Source organism: Lonchura striata, chromosome 3 (genome assembly GCF_050655825.1).
Source record: "Lonchura striata isolate lonStrDom1 chromosome 3, ASM5065582v1, whole genome shotgun sequence".
NCBI classification, from domain to species: Eukaryota; Metazoa; Chordata; class Aves; order Passeriformes; family Estrildidae; genus Lonchura; species Lonchura striata.
The window spans coordinates 33,264,676-33,286,959 of record NC_140705.1 but is presented as its reverse complement, the minus strand read 5'-3'; the positions used below and the strand labels follow the sequence as shown (position 1 = coordinate 33,286,959).

The 22,284-nt window shown below is 35.2% G+C and overlaps 1 long non-coding RNA gene across 2 annotated transcripts in view; it reads left to right on the top strand.

Annotated features, from left to right (window-relative positions):
- LOC146767839 (uncharacterized) overlaps positions 1-21,964 on the top strand; it is a 38,595-nt gene extending 16,631 nt beyond the window's left edge. The window contains exons 3-4 of one of the 2 annotated variants that reach the window (XR_014953654.1): positions 228-346; positions 1,042-21,964. This is a non-coding gene — a long non-coding RNA (uncharacterized LOC146767839). Of the gene's footprint in view, positions 1-227 lie in introns of both variants that reach the window. The other variant, XR_014953653.1, reaches the window with a different exon arrangement.
- The last annotated feature ends 320 nt before the right edge of the window (positions 21,965-22,284 follow it).

Below are 22,284 nucleotides of genomic sequence, written 5' to 3'. Positions count from 1 at the left end.
GCCACTGTTTCATAGCTGAACCCCTTGGTACAAATATATGAAAATTTCCTTTTTGTTTATATTGATTAAAATTCAGTCTACATTTATGCATTTCAGAATGTTATGTCCCTTGATCACATTTGGAATGGGATGATGAGATCACTGAGAGATTTTTTGTAATTCTGAGTAGAGTTCTACTTGCTTCATAATGGGAGGTACAATTCCCTTTACAAGTCTCTGTTTTCTAGGGTCCAGATGTTCTGTTCTTCAACCATGAATGAAGCAAGGGGTCAAAGTCTACATCCTGATCACTGTTAATAATACCATGGAATTTGGCTCCTAGATAAAATTTCTGAATGAAGAAAAAGTACGTCTGATTTTGCTTAATTACTTCTAGTAGTCTGAGACTATAAAAAAAATATTTTTATGAATTAAGACACTAGAATGCAGAAGAATACACCATGTTACACAGAGGGCTTACAGTTTTATAAAATAATATACAACTTGGGAATTCAAAGAATTATGTCTTGTTCTGCTGCTCATGGGCTAATATACTGTCTTTTTATTTTCCTTCAACTTTCTTCCTTCGTTACTTACCAAAATTTTTCATGACCAGTACAGCTTCTCAGCTTTTCCAGATTTATTTTCACTTCTCTCAGTTCCTTATTACATTTCTTATTCTATGAACATTGCTTTTGTGGTTCAAATACTTGAATCTATTGAAATTAAATATATGTGACCCTAAATGCTATATGACCACATCCAGCACCTCTAGACTGCACCAATATACCAATATAATATAATAAATTATAATATCATATAATATAATAAAATATAATTAATATAATCACTATATTATTTATAGTATATATAAAATATAGATTCTAGATTATTGATGTAACACAATACAATAAAATAATACCAGAAATAAGATTACCCTAATTCATTCAAGATTAAAAATAAATGTAGTTTTCTACAAATCTGTTGAATAGTTATCATACAAACTTGTTGAACTTTCCAGTAATCAATTCTAATCAATTATACTGGTATTCTTACTTCCAGCCTGCCCTCTTCTTTGGATAAACTGTGGTATGAAGTTTGTCATGGTGAATTCATATGGATTGTTTTTTCAAGAGTGTCTTCTCACAACAGGATTTCATACTTCTAGCTGAGGGTAAATATAGACCAGGGTTTTCCACACTCCCTTCTAAAAATCCTTCTTTGGTCTTTGTTTCATTCTTCTGAAGGTGCCCAAGGTAAGGTTAGAGTTTTAGCCTATTGGTAAACTTTTCTGTAATTCTCAATAATTACAATTGTGAGTACCACTTGTAGACACTGAATAGGAACAGCATGCCTGTGTGCTAAATAATGCATATCCTTTTTTAAAGTAGTAATTACAATCCTCAGGATGCTTGAATAAACTTTATAATGTGCAAGACAATGAAGGTGTATTTCAATCTGAAAAAAATAAATGCTTCTGAAAGCATCTTATTGTACACTTTATATTCAAATTTAGCCTGTCAGTTTTGAAATATAGAACATTTAAAGTAAGATAGCATTCTGTTAAGTATTAAGTATTTAACTTTTACCATTTATACTTTGCCTTCTGCTTCTGCTTCTATTGTGATATGTCTCCTTTAAATGAATAGTATTTGATTAATATTTTGTGCACAAGTGAGAAGGATTTTAATGAGAAAAAATCAAATTAATTTATTCAAGTCCTTGGTTTAAAAAAAAAAATTCTTGAAAAAAAAATCTGATGAGACTAATGGTTTTACAGAACAGAGTTGAACACTGCAAGTGAGTTTTGTCCTGAACTGATTTTCACCTCTCCCTAAAAGCTGTTCTATGGTCAAACAACATTTTGACTGCATATTTCATAACTGGTCTGTCTGTACCTTTCACCACTTTCTTACACTTTGATCTGATCACTCCAGGAGCAGTCTGGTTTTCTGGGGTCACAGGTTCCAGCTGCCCTTTGGCAGTGAGGAATCAGCACTGTTTCTTGACTTACCAGCCATTTATTTTAGTTGAACCCAACTGAAATGAGTACCAGTGAGAAGGTGTTCAGCTGATGATGCAAGTTCAGAACAACACTAAATGAAGTTGCCTTAATCAGGTGGCTGCAGGTCATCCCCAGCAATGCTCTCGGATACGTGGGGCATGGAGAGGGCTGGATGTACAACTGATGGGAACCCCCACCACGTGTCTGAGTCAGCTCCCATGGCCCAAGGTGTGCATTTCACTGATCTACCTGGGAAGCTCCCATGACTGGCCTCCAAAACCCTAGAGGAATTTGGGTCAAGCAGGGTAAGACTTTAAAGCAATTATGGTAAAATCCTGACTGTCCCAGTCAGTTAGAATTTTCAGTCTTTTACTCCAGAGAGGCAGGGGTTTTCCTGCACGTTTCAAACTTAAAAATGTAAAGGTGGCTGACCCCTGAATCTTTGCCTACATCTTTCTTCTCAAGTATGTGCTTGGAGTAACTTTTACTAACAAATTTTAATATAGGAAAATATAGTGTACATGTGACTGCATAGGTTTTAACCAGGGGTATTTTCATTATAAAAGAAAAAATAATATTTTAAATATCTTTTTAGGGAACTCAACTAATTCCGGAATTAACAGATATATTTAGTACATTTTGTAAAGGTGTTTTACATTTTGAGAGTGTAATATTGATGCAAACATAAACAATGGCAAACACAAAAATACTTGTTTGACTTTAGCTTTACAGATTGAGATAATCTCTATCCCTCAACATCCCATTAACCACAACAAAACCCATCTTCGTTACCTTGAGTGACTGGCTAGATTTCTTGGATACACACAAAACTGGCTCTCACTGTAATATCTTACTTTTGATTTTATTTACATAGCTAAAATATCCCACAGAAAATACAGGTTCCTAATGAACTCTCAGATAAAAGTCTCACTTTCTTCAGTTTATTTGAAGTAATTCACAGAGGTCAGACCACTGAACAATTGCAGTTTTCTGTGTTGCTAATTATGTTCTACTTTGGCTGAGAAAAATGCAGTCCTCCCAGTTCTCAATTTCTTTTATTCAGTACTTCCATAAGACCATTTCCTTTGAAATGCACAAAGGTAGAATAAATTTTGCCTACAACAACATGCTGAAGCGTTGCGAATAGTCAGATTTTTTTTATGGTTTACAACATGGAAAATGGATAGAACAATCTCGTTTGTGTATTCCTTCATCCTTAACCATCACAGTACATAGTATCTGTTGAAAGTATTGAATAATAAGAAGTTCTGAAACACAAATAGCAGTGAAACCCTGCTTTTGTTAATACAAAAACATTGATAGATTTCAAATGCTTTTTAGTGGTACTTTGGCCACCTTGGTTACATCTCATTTTAGCTCACTTCCGCAAATTGAACTTCTTGCAATCACCTATTGAGCGCTCCACAGCACCTAAAAAAGGATAACTTCTGCTTCACAAACTGTAAACATAATGAAATAAAGACTGAACATCTGAGAATATCAATTAGAACAAAATGAATGTCCAAGAAAACTGAGGATAGGGTCAGGTTATGTTTTTTTAAAAATTTGGTAATTCTGTTGACATATACTTTTCCTCCCAAATCCTGGCATTTAAAGATAGAAATATTAGAAATTCAAGAAGAACATGCAATAACTAAGATTAAATCTACATTTTTGGCTTCTTTGTGAATATGGTCATTTTCATTATGTGAAAATATACAATATTTCTTTGATGTGTAAGAACTGTGAAAAAAGTCAATAACAGTTATGTTACCTGCTGTATTAGGGGGTTTCTCTTTTTTATTTGTTTATCCATTAACTAAAATAACATTCTTGGATATCTGTCTCATTTTGACAAAAGATCAGCGTATAGCACTTTTTAAAATTAATAAATCAATTAGCTCAAAAGTGCCACTTTCTCCATATTGCAAGTCACACACTCAAATTCCATGGATGAACTCAAGTAATTTTTTGGTCTTTTTTTAATAAAGAAAAAAAAAATCTTACATGTCTGTAAAAATTGATGTGTTTTCCATCATCACATGGTACAGGATTGAAGAGTTTAAATTCTTACCTATCCTTTTTAAAAGAAGATGTTAGGAAACAGTTGTGGATAGATTTAATGATAAAGATTCTCCATTTTTTGTATGTGTACCATATAAAATGTTTTCCATGTCAAAACTCTTCAGCACAGAATTTTGAAGTATTAACGCATCACTGGCCACCGCAATTGCTAACACCTTTACTTATAAAAAACCATGGAATAATTGCATACCCCCCAGATCAGGTATCTTTTATCTGCTCTGTTTTTCAAGAAAAGCAACAGAACATTTCTGGTAATACATTCCTGAATACATTTAATTGCTGAAGTCAGGGAATCACCTTCAACCCTTTGACTCTGGCTTCAGCATTTGTTGCTTGGCATTGAAATTCTTTCAGGGATGTTTTAAGGATATAATTTAAAGCACTACTTGAGGATATATCAAACTCATTGCTTATAGTGCGAGTCTGTAAAAATGTATATTTTTAACATTTGACTTATTACCATTACTTACTCATTTTTTTTCCAACCTTCCATAACAGCTCCTGCAATTTCCTCTGTCTTCTGGTTTTGCTTTTGAATCTCAGAGCTTATTTTTAGCTGCATATGTACATTATATAAATTAAATGACATAGACATAGTAAGAGGGGATTTTTGTCATAACAGAATATGATAGAAGAATAATTTTGGGGAAAAGGAATTAATACAGCTTTTCTTAAGCTCTAATAGCAGTGAAAGATCCATTTTTTTGCACTCCTCTTTTCTTTATTCAACTCAAAGATATGTTCTTTATCCTACTGTATACTTGGGGTTTAATATCCTTTTTTTAATGAGCTACATGTTCATTTCTCATAGTCAGCCACAGGCAAAAGGACAACAACCTCAGGACATAGGGAACCACATTCTCCTTTGTTAGAAGTACTTTTATGGGAGGCGTTGCATTTCAGTGTCTGTAGATGATGTATCTGTTGGGTTGCCCAGTAGCAATAAAAATGCCCACTGTAGTGTGGCCACAAATTCTGCAAAAGGGTAAGGAGCCCATTGACAAACAAACAATAAATTATTCCTATGGAAAGCATGAACAATAGAATGAGACAAATGTTCTGGTGGATTGGCTTGCCCTGGAAAATTCAGATTCAGTGAAATGAAATAATCTTGCTGGAAACACATTAATTTTGCTGAAATCGCTGACAGACTACAGTCTACCAGACAGGCAAACTGGCCCTCCCTGCTGGTTTACAGGGCTCCCCACTCTCAGGAGCAGCTAAATCCATGGTCTGGTGTGATTTCTATCAAAAGTATTTAGCCAGCTGGATCTGTGGCTTGGATTTTTTTACATATTCCATTTTGTTCTCCCAAAAGAAAATATTTTGAAAATTTATGTTCCATGGAAAGGCTCAAATTTATGAATTTTGTTCCAATTTTTGGTTGCACCTTTTTATTGAAAGGGAATATTGTTACTGAAAGGGTATATCTGTTTTCTCAGAGCCCCAAAAAGCAAATGGTCTTGGCTGCAAGTGACATCAGCAGGCTGATTTTACAAATCCCTTATACAGCTTTATGAGAAAAGTGCATACTTGTCACCATTGTATAATCTTATGTTGAATTTGCAATAAAGCTTGAAATGAAATCTACTCAGAGGAAATGTGGATTTAAACCTGGGAATTAGTTTTTTCTTTTTCAAGGAAAAGAATAAGGAGTGTTCTCTTTAAATGTTCATATCATGAACTGTACTGAGACCACTAATGCTGTATTTAATTTTCAATATTGACATTAATTCTCCAGCTCTGTTTTATTAATTCCATGTGAATGGTGACATTCAGGAAGTAGCAACTCCTCTGCTGAAAAGCCCTCATTGAAAGTCATTAAAAGTAGCAGTAGCAGATTACTATTTTAATTGTTATATTTGACAGTGGAATCCTTAAATTCACAATGTCATCACAGTCTATTCTATCTCAGTTGCAATGTAGAAAGCCCTAAGGTTTTTCCACTGTGGTCTTAATACACTGCAAGTTATGGCAAGCTTCCTAATACCTGGAGTTCGCATTTTATATTTTCTGGGAAAAAAAAAAAAAAAATCACCACATTTCCATCAAAACATAGAGGAAAGAAAGTTAATGAAGAAACTGAAAAATAAATTTATGAAAACATTTGCTATATTTTTCAATCCTAATACAATTAAACTTCAAAGTTTTTCTGGAGTTTTTCTACATTAGAAGAAATATATTTATCTGATGTAGACATAGAGATTCTATTTTTTTGGGAGAAACAAAAAAAATCACTCACAAGAATATTCTATTAACCAAATTATAGTTTGGTTAAAACAAAAAAATAAAATATAAAAATATTTACATTAAATGAAATGAACATAGATGGAAAGAGATAATTTTTGTTTAAACAGAATAGGATAGAAAAATAATTTGAGGATAGAAAAATTATGTTAATTGGAAAGCAAAACAAGTTGAAAAAATAATAGCATTATTATTTGCCAAATTCTATTTCCCCCTACCTAGTTTATCACAAAATTGTCAAGATGCCAAGCCTTCCTGCTTTTGTTTTCCATAGACACAGGAGAGTTCAATCCCTGACCAAGATTTTGTTCCTCTAGCTGGAAGAGTTCTGAAGCTGTTTGATTCCTGTGTCTGTTTAAACTGATACTGCTCAATTCCTACACAGGATCCAGACAGATGCAACCCATCCTATCCTTGCTGCTAGGATCTGAACTCAAATAGCTCTGGAACATGAAGCTAGTTGCCCATCCCCATATTTAGGCATCTGTTACAAAGATAGAAGGTCTTGCACCACTTTAGCTCTTGTGCAGACTAGAAAGGAAAACTTTGGACTCTATTTAGGCTAAATAACACTGGACTTGCAGATTATGAATGCAAACATTTTAAGAGAAAACAGCAGCTGTGTCTTTTCCACGAAGTACAGAGGGAATTGATAAGGTATGTAATGAAATCAATCCTCTGGTAGTAATAGAATAAGCATTTAAAATAGGATTTTGTGTATGAATGCTATTGACTCTCTGTTTCCATCTCTGTAAGAACATGTCTGCAGTAGCTATTTTAATATAAAGAGAAAACAGGAAAAAAGACTATTTAGAAGTGGAGAAACATCTGGTCTGATTCCTCTGACACTGGTACATGCAATCCTGCAATGCAATGCTGCTGACTGAATGATTTTCCTTCTGTGCTAGAATAAAAAACTGAGGAGAATATGACCCAATTAACCCATCATTTGTCTTTGTTGGCTCTCCCCTTTGGACCATGTATAAATAAATCCTTACATACTTGATATATTCTTTATAATCTTCATATTAGAATAGAAATAGAGGAAGCAAGGGAAAGGGATTGAAGAAACATCAAGCCTAGGAAAAGAAGGGAAAGTCAAAGTTGGTTTATATTTTTAGTAGCCTTAAATGATTTTTTTCTCTGATCATTGAAACAATTTCTACATCATTGGTGTAACAGGTTTCAAGCTGTTTCTTTTCAAACTGGTGTTAAGTTTAATATGCTGGAAAAATAACACCGTGTCAATTTAAGCAGGAATAGTGGGTTTAAGATTTTGGGAATATGTCTGTTGTTTGGTGCACTTTAGAGCTTACCTTGTTAGTACTTGTTAAAACTGGAGCTGATGTAAATTTTGGAAACAATTACAAACCTGACAAAACAAATTAGATCTCTGAAATTATTCCAAATTAAATATCAAGGTAAAGATCCTATTCATAAAGACAGTAGAAAGAAGTGTCTTATCATAACAGCAACTCTGTGTGGATAGCCTTTGCTATTGTATTTAGTGCTGTCAGTAAATTTGTTGCACTTTGTAACTTTTCTCTTTACTCACACATTGGTATCTGAATATCTGTAGGAGGCATGGGGAAGGCCTTGAGGTTGCTCCCTGTTTCCTCCAAACCTTTCAAACCTGCTCATCTGAGGAACTTAGATGGCTTAAACTTTTCATATCTCATTATTAGACTTGTGATTTTGTGCCACTAATCCAGCATAAATTTTCCTAAGTTTCAGACAATTGGACTGCTTAATTCTTTGGTGAGTTGTGACAGAGGTGAAACTTCTTCTATTGATGCTGGTTCACAGCCAAGACTACCAGGATGTCCCAGATGTTTTTGTGAATGCAAACAAATGTTGCATACTGGTTTTACCTAGTCTAAGATTCTTGTTATCTTTGGAAAATTCTCCCTCTACAGACCACTGTCTCTAAAGTCAGATATTTGGGTAGAATATTTTATTTACATGTGCTGGTGACATAAATTGTTAGTTAGTGATACATCTCATGTTAATAAACGCTGTACCTGCCTGATAAAGTCAGAGGCTAATAGATAGGCACTGTCACAGAACAGCTGAGATTGGCAGGAACATCCAGATTCCCTGTCCTACCCCCTTGGTCAAGCAGGGCCATCTAGAGCTGATTGCTCAGGTTCACATCTGGATGATTTTGAATATCTTGATGTACGGAAACACCGTAACTTCCCCAAACCACTTTTCCTTGGTCATCCTCACAGGGAAAGAGTCTTCCTTGATGTTTAAACTGAACCTTCTACATTTCAGTTTGTATCCACTGTGCTCCTTAAAATAGTTCAGTGTGGAGGTTTACCCCTCCTCTGGATTATTTCTAACATTTCTTTTATGCAGATTATTCTTTACTTCTAAACCCAGAGTTAGGTCAATAAAAGATATCAGGAAGGGGAATTCTGGGGAAAAAAATATCAGGGGTACTTTTAACTCTTCCTCTTTATTTCATAGCTCCTTCCAGCCTGAACAGTGATGAACCCCACAAATATGTGTATTTGTGGAGGGTGGTACTACATGTGCAGTATCTCATATGAAAACCTATTTCCAGGTAGGTTGCCTGATACCTAAACAATCAAATAAGTTTGCTGTAGAGTTGATCTGTGTAACATGAATATTTCTGTTTAGAATGTAGTGAATGCATTGTTCACTTGTTCACAGCTATGAATCACAAGCTCCTGTGAGGCCACTCTCTGCATCAGTAAATGATGCTGCTGACACTATACTAAAATATACCTCATCCTTAAGACACCTGAAAGTCTACAAGTGACAAGGAGACCCAGAAACATCAAGGATAAAATATATTTGGCAGATACTATCTGGCCTTTTTTGCAAAATGGAGCAGCAAACTTCATTGTTACAGCTGGTGTTTCATAGGCTGCCTCTGAGATTCAGTGCTGCATACTTTAGATAATCATCCTTGATTTCTGGTGACAAATGAAATATTCCTTATAGTAGAGAGCAGAGCTGGGCAACTTAATTTTGAGGCTACATGTACCAGCATTAAAGCAGTGTGTCTGTAAATAAAATAACAATGGCAGTTTCACAAGAAGCGTAGCAAATTTGTACAAATTGCTTACTATGGTTTTGTTAATTGATCCTTTCACTTTACAAATAAAGCTAATAAAACAGATCTTGGCAAACAGTAAAAGTCCAAATTGTTAGTTAGCTATATCAATAAGTAAAAACATTACCATTATATATGTCATATAGAACCTGATATAGTCAAACAAGAAGCAATTCCTCTTGTGTCCAGACATTCATATAATACTGATAGGATTTCCTGAAATTATTTGGCTTACATTCCTTTCTCACATGCATCACAATAATTTGCTGCATTCAGAAAAAATGTCAGTCTGGAAAGCTAGTTCATAATAGCTATGTTTATGCAGATAGATATGTACTTTGAGATTATACTACATGTGTGCAATTTTCAGATAGGACTGTGACTTTTTGGGGAATCTGGGTACCTAGTTTCATTTTCAAATAATTTTCATTAACATTCCTTCACACAGCAGATGCTAAAGGCAGTTTTTCAAGATGACCAAGTAAAGCTTTGCTGTAACTCATGCTATAGTGCTCTGACCCTGGAATGTACTGCAGAACAATGTGATGTATCTGCAGCCTGAAGGTAAAACAAAAAAAAAAGCTAATATTCAAAAGAAAATGGTAAGCCAAGTGTAATAATGAATTATGATGATAGGAATCCCTCTGCTTCATATCTTCAAACTCCCATAAAACCCAAGGAAAAGTCCTTCAAAGTCCATTTTCTCTCCATAGTTTTGTGGATTTATTTTTGTGAAGAAAATTTACATTGAGAGGAATAGGAGAAGGATCTAGGAGTCAACTAAAGGAACCAAGAAGGAACAGCTTACCCTCTAATATGCTATAGATGTTAGCAGAAATATTTTATAATTTTGGGCAAGAAGTCTCTTGAAGCAACAGGTTTACAGTAGGCCTTCCAAAACGTAGGAACTGAATGTCAGGACAACTGCTGTCAATTGAAGTATGCCTTTCATCACAGGGATGGGTAAATTAAGCAATTGCTTCACCAGCACTTTCTGTAAGCACCATAACTGTGGCAAATCCTTGTCTGCCCTTGTAGTCAACCCCCAAGGATTTTGAACATAGATGGTGATGGAAGATATAACTGGAATTAGATTGCTCCATGGGTGGAAAATATTTTGGAGGTTCTGCAGCACAAAACTGGGCTAATTTCTGCTGGTGTTGTAAGAATTTGCTTTCCTACCTTGTTCTGCACTGCCTCGGAGTGAGACATTGGACATGGGCAGTCAGCTTCTATCAAAATAAATCTCAAAACAGACCTTTGTCCATCTCTGAAATATCAATATGACCACTGAACAATCAGTTTACATCTTTTTTTCCCCCTGCTTGTAGAATCACAGTCCGATTTGCCTGTTACCATGATTTCTATGTTTTGCATTACCCAAGATAAAGAAATCATTACTAGAAAATGCTTCCCCTAAAATAATTCTCAAATTCGAGGCACCATGATAGGTGAAAAATACATATTATATGTGTAAAATTTAAAGAAAAATATGGCCTTTTGAAGGTAAATCCTTTAAACCTTTAAATTGTTACAGTATTACATGCTATTCCATGACTAGGGTAATTTACATCTTTTTCTTAGTTTCTTTTCCCTTTTTGACAAAATTTATTTTTCCATCAGCAGACTGGCTTTGCTTTGAAATCACCCTGATTTGTCAAAGTTGACTTTGTTTCATTTACCTTTCTGTGTCCTCGTGAATAGACGAAGAGGCATTGTGTTTAGCGACTATGTTTAAACCTCCTGTTAAGAAAATCATCTGGAAGAGCTAAAACTTTTGGTAAAAATCAATGTTTGGCTGTTGTTGGCAGACAATCCTATTTACAGGTAAAAGTCATGGGTGTAGCTTTCCATTCAAAATTCTTTTCTTTACTTAAGATACTGGAGACTGACTATTCCACTACAGGGGCATAAGGTTCTAGGGATCTGATCCAGTGTTGCCGGGCACTTAGGACACATATGTGGTACTTGTTCTGCTGAGCCTGAAGCTAATTCACAGCCACAGCTTCAAGAATACTGATATATTTGACCATGGAACCTGCTGAGTTGCTTCCACAGATTGCACAGATGTTTGCCCATCACAGTTACATAATATACCATATTAAAGTGCACAATGGAAAGAGAAGAGCTGAAAATGCAAAAAAAAAAAATAAATCACTACTTCTCATCAGTCCTTGCATGAGCAAAATGCAATGGGTGTCTGGGTTGGTCCTTTTCTTGCCCATTTTAAGTAATTAATACTAATTTTGTTCTTAATCCTAGTGTGATATAGGATTTGAGAGGATCCTATTTTCTGTGCTACCTTGACTCAGAAGGAGAGTAACATTTTGGGAAAAACTCCAAATATCTTAACAAGGAGTTTGAGCTTTTCCTCAAAAATTATTATTTCTTTCTCATAAGATAGAATTAATATTGCCTATATTAAAAAAAAACCAAACAAACAAGCAAACAAACAAAAAAAACCCACCTTGTAAGGCTGAAACATTTGCTAGGGAAAAGTATAAATGGAGCATTTCCAGACTGACCAGCTAGTTACTTTGTCATTTCTCTCTCTGAAGTAAGAAATTGTTTGAGCCTAACTTTGTCAATTTTTTTTTTTTTTTTTTTGATAGCTTTTAACTAAATTCTGCAATGTGGTGAAACAGCTGCACTGTACTGATTACCTGATGGCCACCTGTTTCATTAACACAAATATAGTTTAAAATAACAACTTTAGATTAGTTTAAGAAAAAAAGTTTTTAATAATCAGCATGTGTTTCTTCAGAGAGTACATTTACTTGTTGAGAAAAACTGAATTGTACGAATTAATTTCTCAACTCTTACAAGGCTAATATTCAGCTTTGAGAATATATCACAGTTACTTCTCACTCTAGGGGAACTTGATGTAGTTATTCTCCTAGCTGATACTGCTATATCAGGGAGGGGTTAAAATAATAGTTCTGCATTTAAGCTAATTTTGCCCTGCTAGTATGTAATTTAGTTCAAGTGAAGGTTCATTTTACAAAGCCATGTAACAGATAATTTGTTAAAACTTCAAAGCTAATCCAAACAGTGGTTCAGACACCTTCACAGCCTAGATTTTAATGCTGGTTTAATTGATTTTTATTTACACTGTGGTCCTCTCAGGACTCTGCCTTCACACTGTGGTAGTTCATATTACATTTTGTGGTTTCAGTCTTCCTTTTAAGAGTGAAAAACCCCTTAATTAATCAGAAACATGAGAAACTGCAACATATTCAGTTTGGTTAGAGAATTTGTCACATATATAAATATCTTTCACAGTCTTTATATGACAGAAGTGGTAGTATCACCTCACGCATCAGCTGAACATGTAATTCAAGTGGATTTTTGGAGGACCAGTACATGTTCAGGGAAAATGAGGAATGACTATGAACATGCAGAGGTTTTGTTTTTCTGTTTGCAGTTGTTGTTTATGTGCACATCAGGGAGCTAGAAAATGTAAGGTATGGGCATTTAGAATGAAAATAAATTTTATATTTTAAAAGTAGGCTATGAACTTGGGGTCTCAGTATTAATGCTTTATTCCATTAAAAGCATTAAAAACTTTGAAATCTAGGTACAATTATACATTGAATTTGCAGGAAAGATTATCTTATGAAAAACTAATGACTTCTGTAGTATTGTAATAATTTGAATCAATACTGCTTTATTTTCCAAGGAGTTACATATTTTGTATGGCAAAAAATTTATGGTCTTAAGAGACTATCTGGGGGAGGAGGTAAGTAGAAATTATATTTCACTGAATACAAACAAAATACAAAGAAAGAGAAAAATTAAATTTTGTGTCATACGGGAATTTCTTTACCTAACCATGTAATGCTTCTCTTAGCAACATTTGTAGTCTCAAAAGGCTGTACCTGTGAAAAGATATATTCCAAAACAATACTATTTTTGAAACACTAAAAAATACTAAATACTTCACTCAACTCTATTAGGGAAAAAATAATCTGAAAATTTTGCAATATTCCCATAGCCAATTTCTTATGCTTTTTATTGGTTTTTGTTGGGGTTTTTTTGTTTGCTTTTTGTTTGTTTTTTTTTCCCCTCTTTTAGAAAAAAATGTTCAGAAATCTCTCCTGCCTATGGCAAATTAGCAATGCCATATTTCCACACTAGCCCCCAGAGGTGTCACCACCTCATCTGGGGGGCTCAGCTATGCCCCATGAGGGGTTGGTTGGAGCCAGCTGGAGCTGGCAGTGTCCTCTCCTCTCAGTGACCACCCTACAGTTCCACTGCCAGCGCCTTGCAGGCATGATGCTAATAGAAACCTAGAATAACTCTCTGGAGAAAAAAGACTTCATGGGTATTGGTTTTATTTTCTTTAATTTGCTGCTTTTCTTCCTGTCTGCTACTATCTTCTAATTTTTAAGTGAAATGTTGTGGCAGTGAATTCTTTGGAACATTTTTTTTTGTTTGTTTGTTTTTTGTTTTTTTGGGGTTTTTTTTAAATCTCCCTCTCACCTTTTACTTTGTTCTGGCTATGGTAACAAAGAGGGCTCCTGAACTCTAAATGGTGTCTTAAAACACACATGCGTTCATGTAGCTCTATGGAAATACCAAGTAAACACTCAAAATCAGAATTGAGCTTCTGTACTGAGGGGACTTCAGTGATACTCACAGCTCAGATGTGAGCAAGGTCATCTCCTGCAGTGGCTTTGTTCGTGTATCAGTGAATCAGGCAGAGGTTTACTCATTCCATTTCTCAACAGTAAATTATGCATCTTGAACTTCATCTGCCCCTTAGAATTGCAGCATAATGCAGCACATGTAAATAGCTCTGTTCTCCCCCATGATTTCTTGTGAAACTCACACAGGCAGTGAATAAAACTGCTGGCAGCTTTCATATTTCACCCCAATAAACCCATATTTTACAGCTGAGGGGTTGTAGATTTCTCTGGGTTTTGGTTTGGTTTGGGTTTTATTTGTTAGTTTTGTAAGGACTGTTTATTTTGACTTATTTATTAATCAATATTTGACCCTATTACTTCCAAGAGAGCAGTAGGAACACTTGTAAGCTATTCACTGTGGGAAGAGGAGTGTACACACTGAGAAAATATTTGCTGTTTATATTAGATTATTGTCAGCCAATGTTAGCTAAGATGTAAGATTTCATCTACAGTTTGTAGTGCTTGTTCAAAGAGATGAAGATTGATTGTTGCTATATTTAAATGGATCATCATTTTCTCCATATTTTGTGTTGTCAAAGCCAGGAATATTTCTAGTCTGAGTTCAGCTAAAAACTTTTAACCTCTCAAATGATCCTTGGCAGTACTTTCACTACTTCAATTGAATTGTACTTGATGCTGGCTTCCAATTTTTTTTTTTTTTTTGAGCATCCAGTTGGGCTGCGGGTGTATCTGACATTTTCCATTTTCCAGAATGTGTGCATAAGCATGGAGACATAAATGTGCACGGAGACCTGGTGTCAGTGTGTGCTCAGGCTGCAAGGATTCTCACAGCTGGGAGAAACATCCTCAGCTCACACTGACCTGAGTTTCTGCAAGTGTCTCTGGGGGACAGATGAGGTACAATCTAGGAACTGGTAAGTTTTCAAGAGGTGGGACATTCTTGTATTTGGAAGCATAAAGCTTGCTAAAACTAGGGAGAGAGGTTAAGAGACAATTTTCCACATAGTTCACTCTTCCTGTACTCTTATCAAATGGAAATCTTCTGGAGCTTCCAGTTTAGTAATCCAGTTTGCACCCAAGTAAGGCCTAAAAAATATCTGAGTTTGATGGACACTTATCTGTTGTCCTTCCAGGATCCTGGTATCAAATTCTAAACTGGCTGTGACTTGGCAATGAGAAATCTTTCTCCCCTTTTCTATATGCAGTCCACATCCCTTCAAAATTTAGTTTTTGGAGGTGATCAAAAATTTTAACTTGTCTTGTTGGGAAATGGAGTTGATGAGAATGTACTGTTAGTGTCTCCATTAGTGGCCACTTTGCTGGTCCATCAGCCAATTTCATTCAAATATGATAAGTGGGAAAAGTCTCAGAGACATTCAGATGCTTTTCTTTTAAAGAAAAACGTCAGCATGAATAGTGAAAGAATGCATTGCTCTTGCTTAGCTGAACAGCTGAAAGTCAGGAGTGGAAACTGGGATATTCTGGTCAAAGATACAAGAGGGAAGTGACACAATGTGCAGGGATTTTTTTAAGGAATCAAGTAGAGAAACCAGAAATGAATGAGACAGCACAGGCATCAACTACTTATAGACACAAGAGTTTTATCTGTTCTTTTGGTCTTGGAATAATTTTGTCTTTAATATTATCAATGGAAACACATTTTCATTTAATTCCTTGTTTTAGTGCTAAGAGGATGATTTATGTATGTGATTTTTATTTATGTTGATTATCTATGCGCAACACGTTTATAAATGAGTTTTTCAGTAGAGATATGCATAAAAATGAAGTGGAATCTATTTACAAAATCAGATGATAATTTCCAGAAAGGTTTGATTTTAGTATGAATGTCTTTTTTCTATCCTAAATGAGTAAAATGATGGAATGATGTCACTGAATCTAAAGAGAGGTCTTTGTCTTAAACTGCAGCCTATTAAGGCAAAATCTTTCAAGTCAATATATTTTCTGTAGTCTAAGTCCATGGCAAGAGACAATATTTATTCCTATAATTAGGAAAAAAATTCCTATTGCTATAATTGGGAAAAAAAAGCCTCATACTGAATTATCTTGTAATGTTTCTGTAAATGAACCTTACATTAATTAGTCAATTAATAATGTCTAAAAAAAAGAAAAGCAAAATAAATTGTTTAGGCATTTAACAGTGGATCTTCTAATGGTAAAAATTTAACACTAGAGTTGGTAGTTTTAAGCTGTTGTTATAAATTCAATAATTGAATCCTCTACCCTGGCAAGAGTGTGAAGGTAAATTTATTATCTTTGTGCTCCACATCAGGAGTGTCAGGAAATAATTCCTTCACTGCATTTTCTTACATCTTTAGAGGCTCGGGCTGATCTGCAATGGGGAACCACCATAGACCTCAAACCATCATGAATACCCATGCACTTCAAATTCTTCAGCATGATTGCAAAAGTCAACAGTATAGGGAAGGTGTATGGTCACCAGATGGCCTGAGCTGTTTTCCACGTAAACTGGTGCTACAACACAAAGAACTGCCCCTTGTGTTTTGGTGTGCAAACACTGCATGGGCCCCATACAAGCACAAGGTTCTATGGCCAGTCTATCGTGCAGAGCAACTGCTTTGTTTCCTCAGTCTAATTCCTTGCATTTTCTTTCCCATTAAATCCAAAATTAGTCCCTTTTGACACACATGTCCTATGTTTTATAACTTGTTCACAAACATCTCGGATAAATAGATAAAATCTGTTTTGTTTTTTTTTTTTCTTTTTGAACAAGTAAGATAGTTTGTAAAATTGACCAGTTTGAGAAGCACATTGACTTTCTCTATAAACTTTCAGAGTTCTGTAGCTTCTATTAGAATTTCAGTTTCAGGCAGCACTTCTGATGCTTCCTCCACAAAGTTCCTCCTCTACAATGAACTTATATTAAAATACATGTATCTAATTTAGTCTTTTCCTATCATTATCTTATACTCAGCGAATGCTTTTTTTTTGTTTTACAGTTTCTTTTGCACTCATTCCTGTTGTGCTTGAAAAAGATATATTACAAATTCTTCTGGTTCTTGCAATTACTTTTATCAGATATTTCTTTTACATACCATATTCTGGTTTTATATTTAGACTGCTTGAATTTATGATTCTTTCTATTTGTTTCCCTCCTTTTGATACGATTCTGATTTCTTTAACCATAGCTCCCTATTTCTGTGCCTAACCCCCACTTGCCTAGACTTTTTTGTCCTTCTTCCTCCAACCCTCCACCTTCATTTCAGTTTTTACAATTTCTGTGCTGATTTAGGTGAACTAGTAAGAAAGATGCTCATAATAGAAGACATTAGAATGAACAAGAGCTGTCAGATTCTGAAAAGAAAATATGTGTAAGAGATGGGTAGACTGGATGGCGATTGATTTCACATAATGTGTCTATCAAAAAGTAAAGAGTCTGTCTTGCTTGATCATCTAATCTTCCTCTATTGTCATGGAAGAGAGAGGATCATCTGCAGGAAGTGATCTTTCTCACCCAAAGAGACAGATCATGGAAGTGCATACTTATCTTTGTGAAATAAGGACAGAGACAAGAATAGTGTGTTGAAATTGAGGCTTAGTAAATGGCTTGCTAAAGTTTGTTGAGATGTGGGGCCATGACCCAGGAGTGTCAGTCATTTGCTTTTTTGTTTTGTTGGATTAATTCAACATGAGGAATGAATACAATATGATTTTCACTGGCATAGGTAAAGTTATAGAATTAGAAAATACAATCTCTTATTCTCAGTCTCTTGATTTTCAGCAGGCATATCTCTTTATTTTAATACTTCAGTTTTACAAAATAATTTATTTATTCAATCTACCCGTCTAATTTCACTGCACATCTTCTGGTGAGAAATCCCTTGGCTGTTGCCATAACTGGGAATAAAGCAATTCAGACATCCTGCAAAGAAAAATGGGTACCATTTTTTTTGTCAGCTGTCAAGACCTTATATCATGAATAAATCCTGAGGAGGAAAGGTTCCTTTCTGCAGCTGCTGCTCAGTGTCTCAGTCTCAGCCTGAGGAGAGCTCCTGTTCTCTGGCTGTGCTACGTAGTCACGTCAGCTTCGTACCCACCGGTGAACAGAGATCCTGGGTACAATGAATCATTCAGCCTTCTGTGCAAGGAAGGAAATACTTGGATGGCTAAAGGCAGGGTAGAGTTTCACTCAGAGTAGCATGAATTTCCCTGAAACTTTCTAAAAAAAGTGTAATGCTGGTTTTAGTGTGCTCTATTTGTCATTCAGAAACACAATCTATTAGCAACTTTGAACTCCCAGGTACTTAAAATATATGTTGCATAAGGAGATTGAGAGAAAGACTTAATAATGCTTTCAAATTGAAAATATTATTAAGCATCTTTCCATTGCTCCAGCTAAATAGTGCAGTTCTTGCAAACAGCAGAGCTATAGACACTGAGAGAGCCAATCTGTACTACAGAGTATAAAGAGACAACTGAACCAAGATAAATATACAGACAGATCTTCAAATTCAAGAAAGATTTTTTTTTTCTGAAATAAAATGTGCTATGAGCCTAAGAGCTTTTATTTTATTTTTCTTTGAATTTGCAGGTATTTACCTAGGCTAATTTATTCCTTTATTGTTTTCCCCATTAGTACCTTTTCTTTCAATGACAACATTTTTTAACTGAATTCTATCATATAACATCAGGGAAGTGCTCACATAACATATTAAGGACTTTATTTTACAAAATTCTAATCATAACAAAGTCTTTGAAAGAGACTTATTTCTTAAACAAAATTCTGTGCACGGTGTTAGTGAAATACATACTCCAAAAGGGAAACAATAATTGAAATAAATCTTTGAGCAGCATTTTTGGCCAACCAAATAAAGTGAATGTCTGTTACCTTGCTCTAAATTTAAACCTTCATTCATAACTGCAGTAAGAAAAACCCCAAACCTCTGCTAGAAGGGAAAAAATATAGCCAAATTAACCTGAATAGCTATAAAACCAGTAAGTGTACAACAGAGAAAAGAACTGTACTTATAGAAAAGAAATATGTGAAATTTAAATGTAAAATCGCCAAATAAAAAAAAAACCCACAAGTAAAAAGATGGTCCTAATTAGCAACAGACATAGACATTAAATAAAATGCAGAGGGGCACAGGATATAGGAAACTATTTCAAATATGTTAGCACTTTAAAATGTCAGACAGTTTGAGACAGTTATGAAAAATTTATTCCTTGGTTTTGGAAGGCCTAGCAGACATGCAATAAAATTCACAGGAGCACTGCTAGAACAGAGCAGAATAGCAGGAAGAGTCAAGTGTAACAGTAATAGAATCCAGTATTTAGCAATTTTATATTTCTATAAAGAGGATGAATAATGGTACTTATTTCTTTGTCATTGTATGGTATTTATATACATGCAGACATGCAGAATCCATATGGAGATCATAAGTGCCATGTTATGATAGTTTTAGGAAATCTGGTCTTTTTCAAATTCAATAAAATAACCATATTTTCTCTAAATCTCTGAGAGGAAAATGAGTGAAAATGTCAAAGGAATAGCAATTTTAATTTTCAGGAGAGGCAGCAATAAATCTCAAAAGAAAACAAAACCATTCAAAATTAAAAGTAAAAAACCTAATGAAGACTTCACTCTGAAAATCATGAAGAGTTGTCAAAGCACTCGTAGTTTATATCGAAAAGCAACACATTAATATTTACACAAAGTCATTATCTCTAATGTAATATTTGAAGATGCCTGCAATTACATTTTATGGTATGTGTTCATAGAGTCGTCAGAGCAGAATGCATTTACCTATGTTCCATCAGTACATTATGTGCTGCTATAGCTCATTCATCATTTTGTATTTGCATTGGTCTCAAGGCTGTTAGAGATGTCATTTAAGGAAGAGTGAGGGCTTCTTTATTTCTTTGAGAAGATGGAACTTTCTAATTATGAGGTGACACATTTAGTGACATGCTATCTGTAAGAAACAGAGTGAAGAAGAGATGGAATTTTACTTGGAAAATGTAGTCAGCTATATACTACTGTAAGAACAGCTTGCTCTGTTAAGAAAGAGGGTCCCTGGAATTATTCCATTTATTTTTTTAAACTCAGAAGTGTGGTGAAACATTTCATCCAGACTTTGAATCCACTTAGAAGCTTTCCTGTTCCCTGAATGTTGTGGGAGCAGCCAGGTCATCGCCTCTACCTGTTCTTCCATTAGGACATGCATTGATTTGCCCCATACTCTATTTCTGCAGTTTGGCTTGGGAGAAGTTGGCAGATCCTTCTCCGTGGCTCAAGCCGGGGAGCTCACTAAGGTTGGGATTTTTCTAAAACATCTTAGTGATTTAGGAACATGCCTTTCTGTTGGTCTTTGATGGTTTATGTGAAACAGAGATCATGTGTGTACCTACAAAATTCCCTTCCAGAATTTTCCTGTCAATAGCAAGATAGAACATATTCTAGACAGCTCTTTATTGGCAAGATCATTTAGGGTAACTAGAGTTCACCACATTGTCACAGATGAAGTTGACATTTAACCCATCTCTCCCAAGTTGGATAAACCTCTTGACTTATGTTGTGATAAATTATGTTGGTGTATATTCAGGAATTTGCAAAATTGTTCTGAGAACTTTGGAGACTGTGTGGAACATCTGCATGGCATGAAAAATAAGTATCACACGTTAATAAAAAATAAAGCAAAACAAAACCAAACCACCCCAGAAACTGCATCGCTAAAATTGCTGTCTTAGCAGTTCTCTACTTTTGTAGCAAAACCAGTTTCCAGGAGAAGATTCAGAAAAAAAAATTCACTGTGACATCTGACGAGGCAAGGAAAGTCAAGGAGTGTTCATGCTTCATTCTCTGAGCAGAAATATTGGAGACTGGGTGAAAACCTCATTCTTTATGACAAAATTCTCAGACTTCACCATAACCAGGTTTTCACCCCAAATTCCCATTGAGAAAAGACTTACTAGTCTCTATTCTCTTTGTATTTATTGCATCTGATATGTGCTGAGTTTCCATTGCTCTTCATCTGAGATTGCTTTTGTTTAGATTACATGGTTTTGAATATCACAGATACATGGAAACAAAATAATTTTTGAGGTAGAGCTATAAGAAAGTCAGGCATTTGTCTGCTGTGGTAAAACCTTTGCACAAGCCTTATACACTTGGAGCATGTTTGTGAGAAAAAGTACTCACTGCTCACTGCTTGTAATATAAGTCTATGATTAGCAAAATGAATAAAATTAACATTGTGTGATAATAGTTTAAGGTTTAAATCCACAAGTAAATTTTCTTTGCTTATATTTTTTCAAGTATATCAAAATTATATTTTTTAGTGTTTTGATGGCACTGATTGGTACCATGCTTTTCTTCTTTTTAATAAGAATTTCAGTATGCTTCTAGCAATTTTGATATGAAAAACTCTCTAGCATCCCGTCAATTAACAAGAACCTGAGTCTGGCTGAATCTTTATTCTGAATTAGTTGAAGCACAGGGCTCTCTTTACTCTTTCTGAGAGAATAAATATTAACTGTGTATGATAGGCCTTGTACACAAACCCTTGTCCCTTTTGTAGTCATATTTGCCTATGGCATAGGAGTTTAATGTGGTTCACATGCAATGCAGATGCATTTCCCAGGGCATGAAGCCCCTGTGTCCTTATGCTTCCTCCAGTAGCTTGTTTCTTTAGAGGATTGTGCCTCTATGTAAGGATCTTTTCTGCACAAACGGAACCAATCCCACCCAAGTATGAGAACATTTTTCCCTAAGGACTATCCTTTAGATAATCACAAAATTAGGGACAGGCAATTCTAGAACCATTTTGATAGATGACATAACCCTGCTACTGCATTCATAATGACACTCCTAGTGGAAAAGAAAGACAAAGGAAAAAAAAAAAAATGCATTTCAGGTAAAGGAGCAAAATAAAGTGGACATTAATTCTGATTAACTGCAGATTTCTCCTATCCTCCTCCCAGAAGTGCCTTCTAATTCCCGAGTCAGAACCTACTGACAGGGTAAAACCAAAAGAAAAGCCAGCACAGCACCTACAGGTGCCTGAAGAAACCTGGCCAGAACACTGGGGCTCACTTTGAAAGGATCCATTGTCTGTGTCTTCATCAAATTCCTTCTCAGCAGCTTCTGCAATTGTTAGCATGAGCGTTAAAGAGCCCTCACTTTATGGAGGTGCAAAGAACATTTCTGTTTTCTTTCCCAGAGATGGATGAGACCCAGCTTCACATAAGCCTAG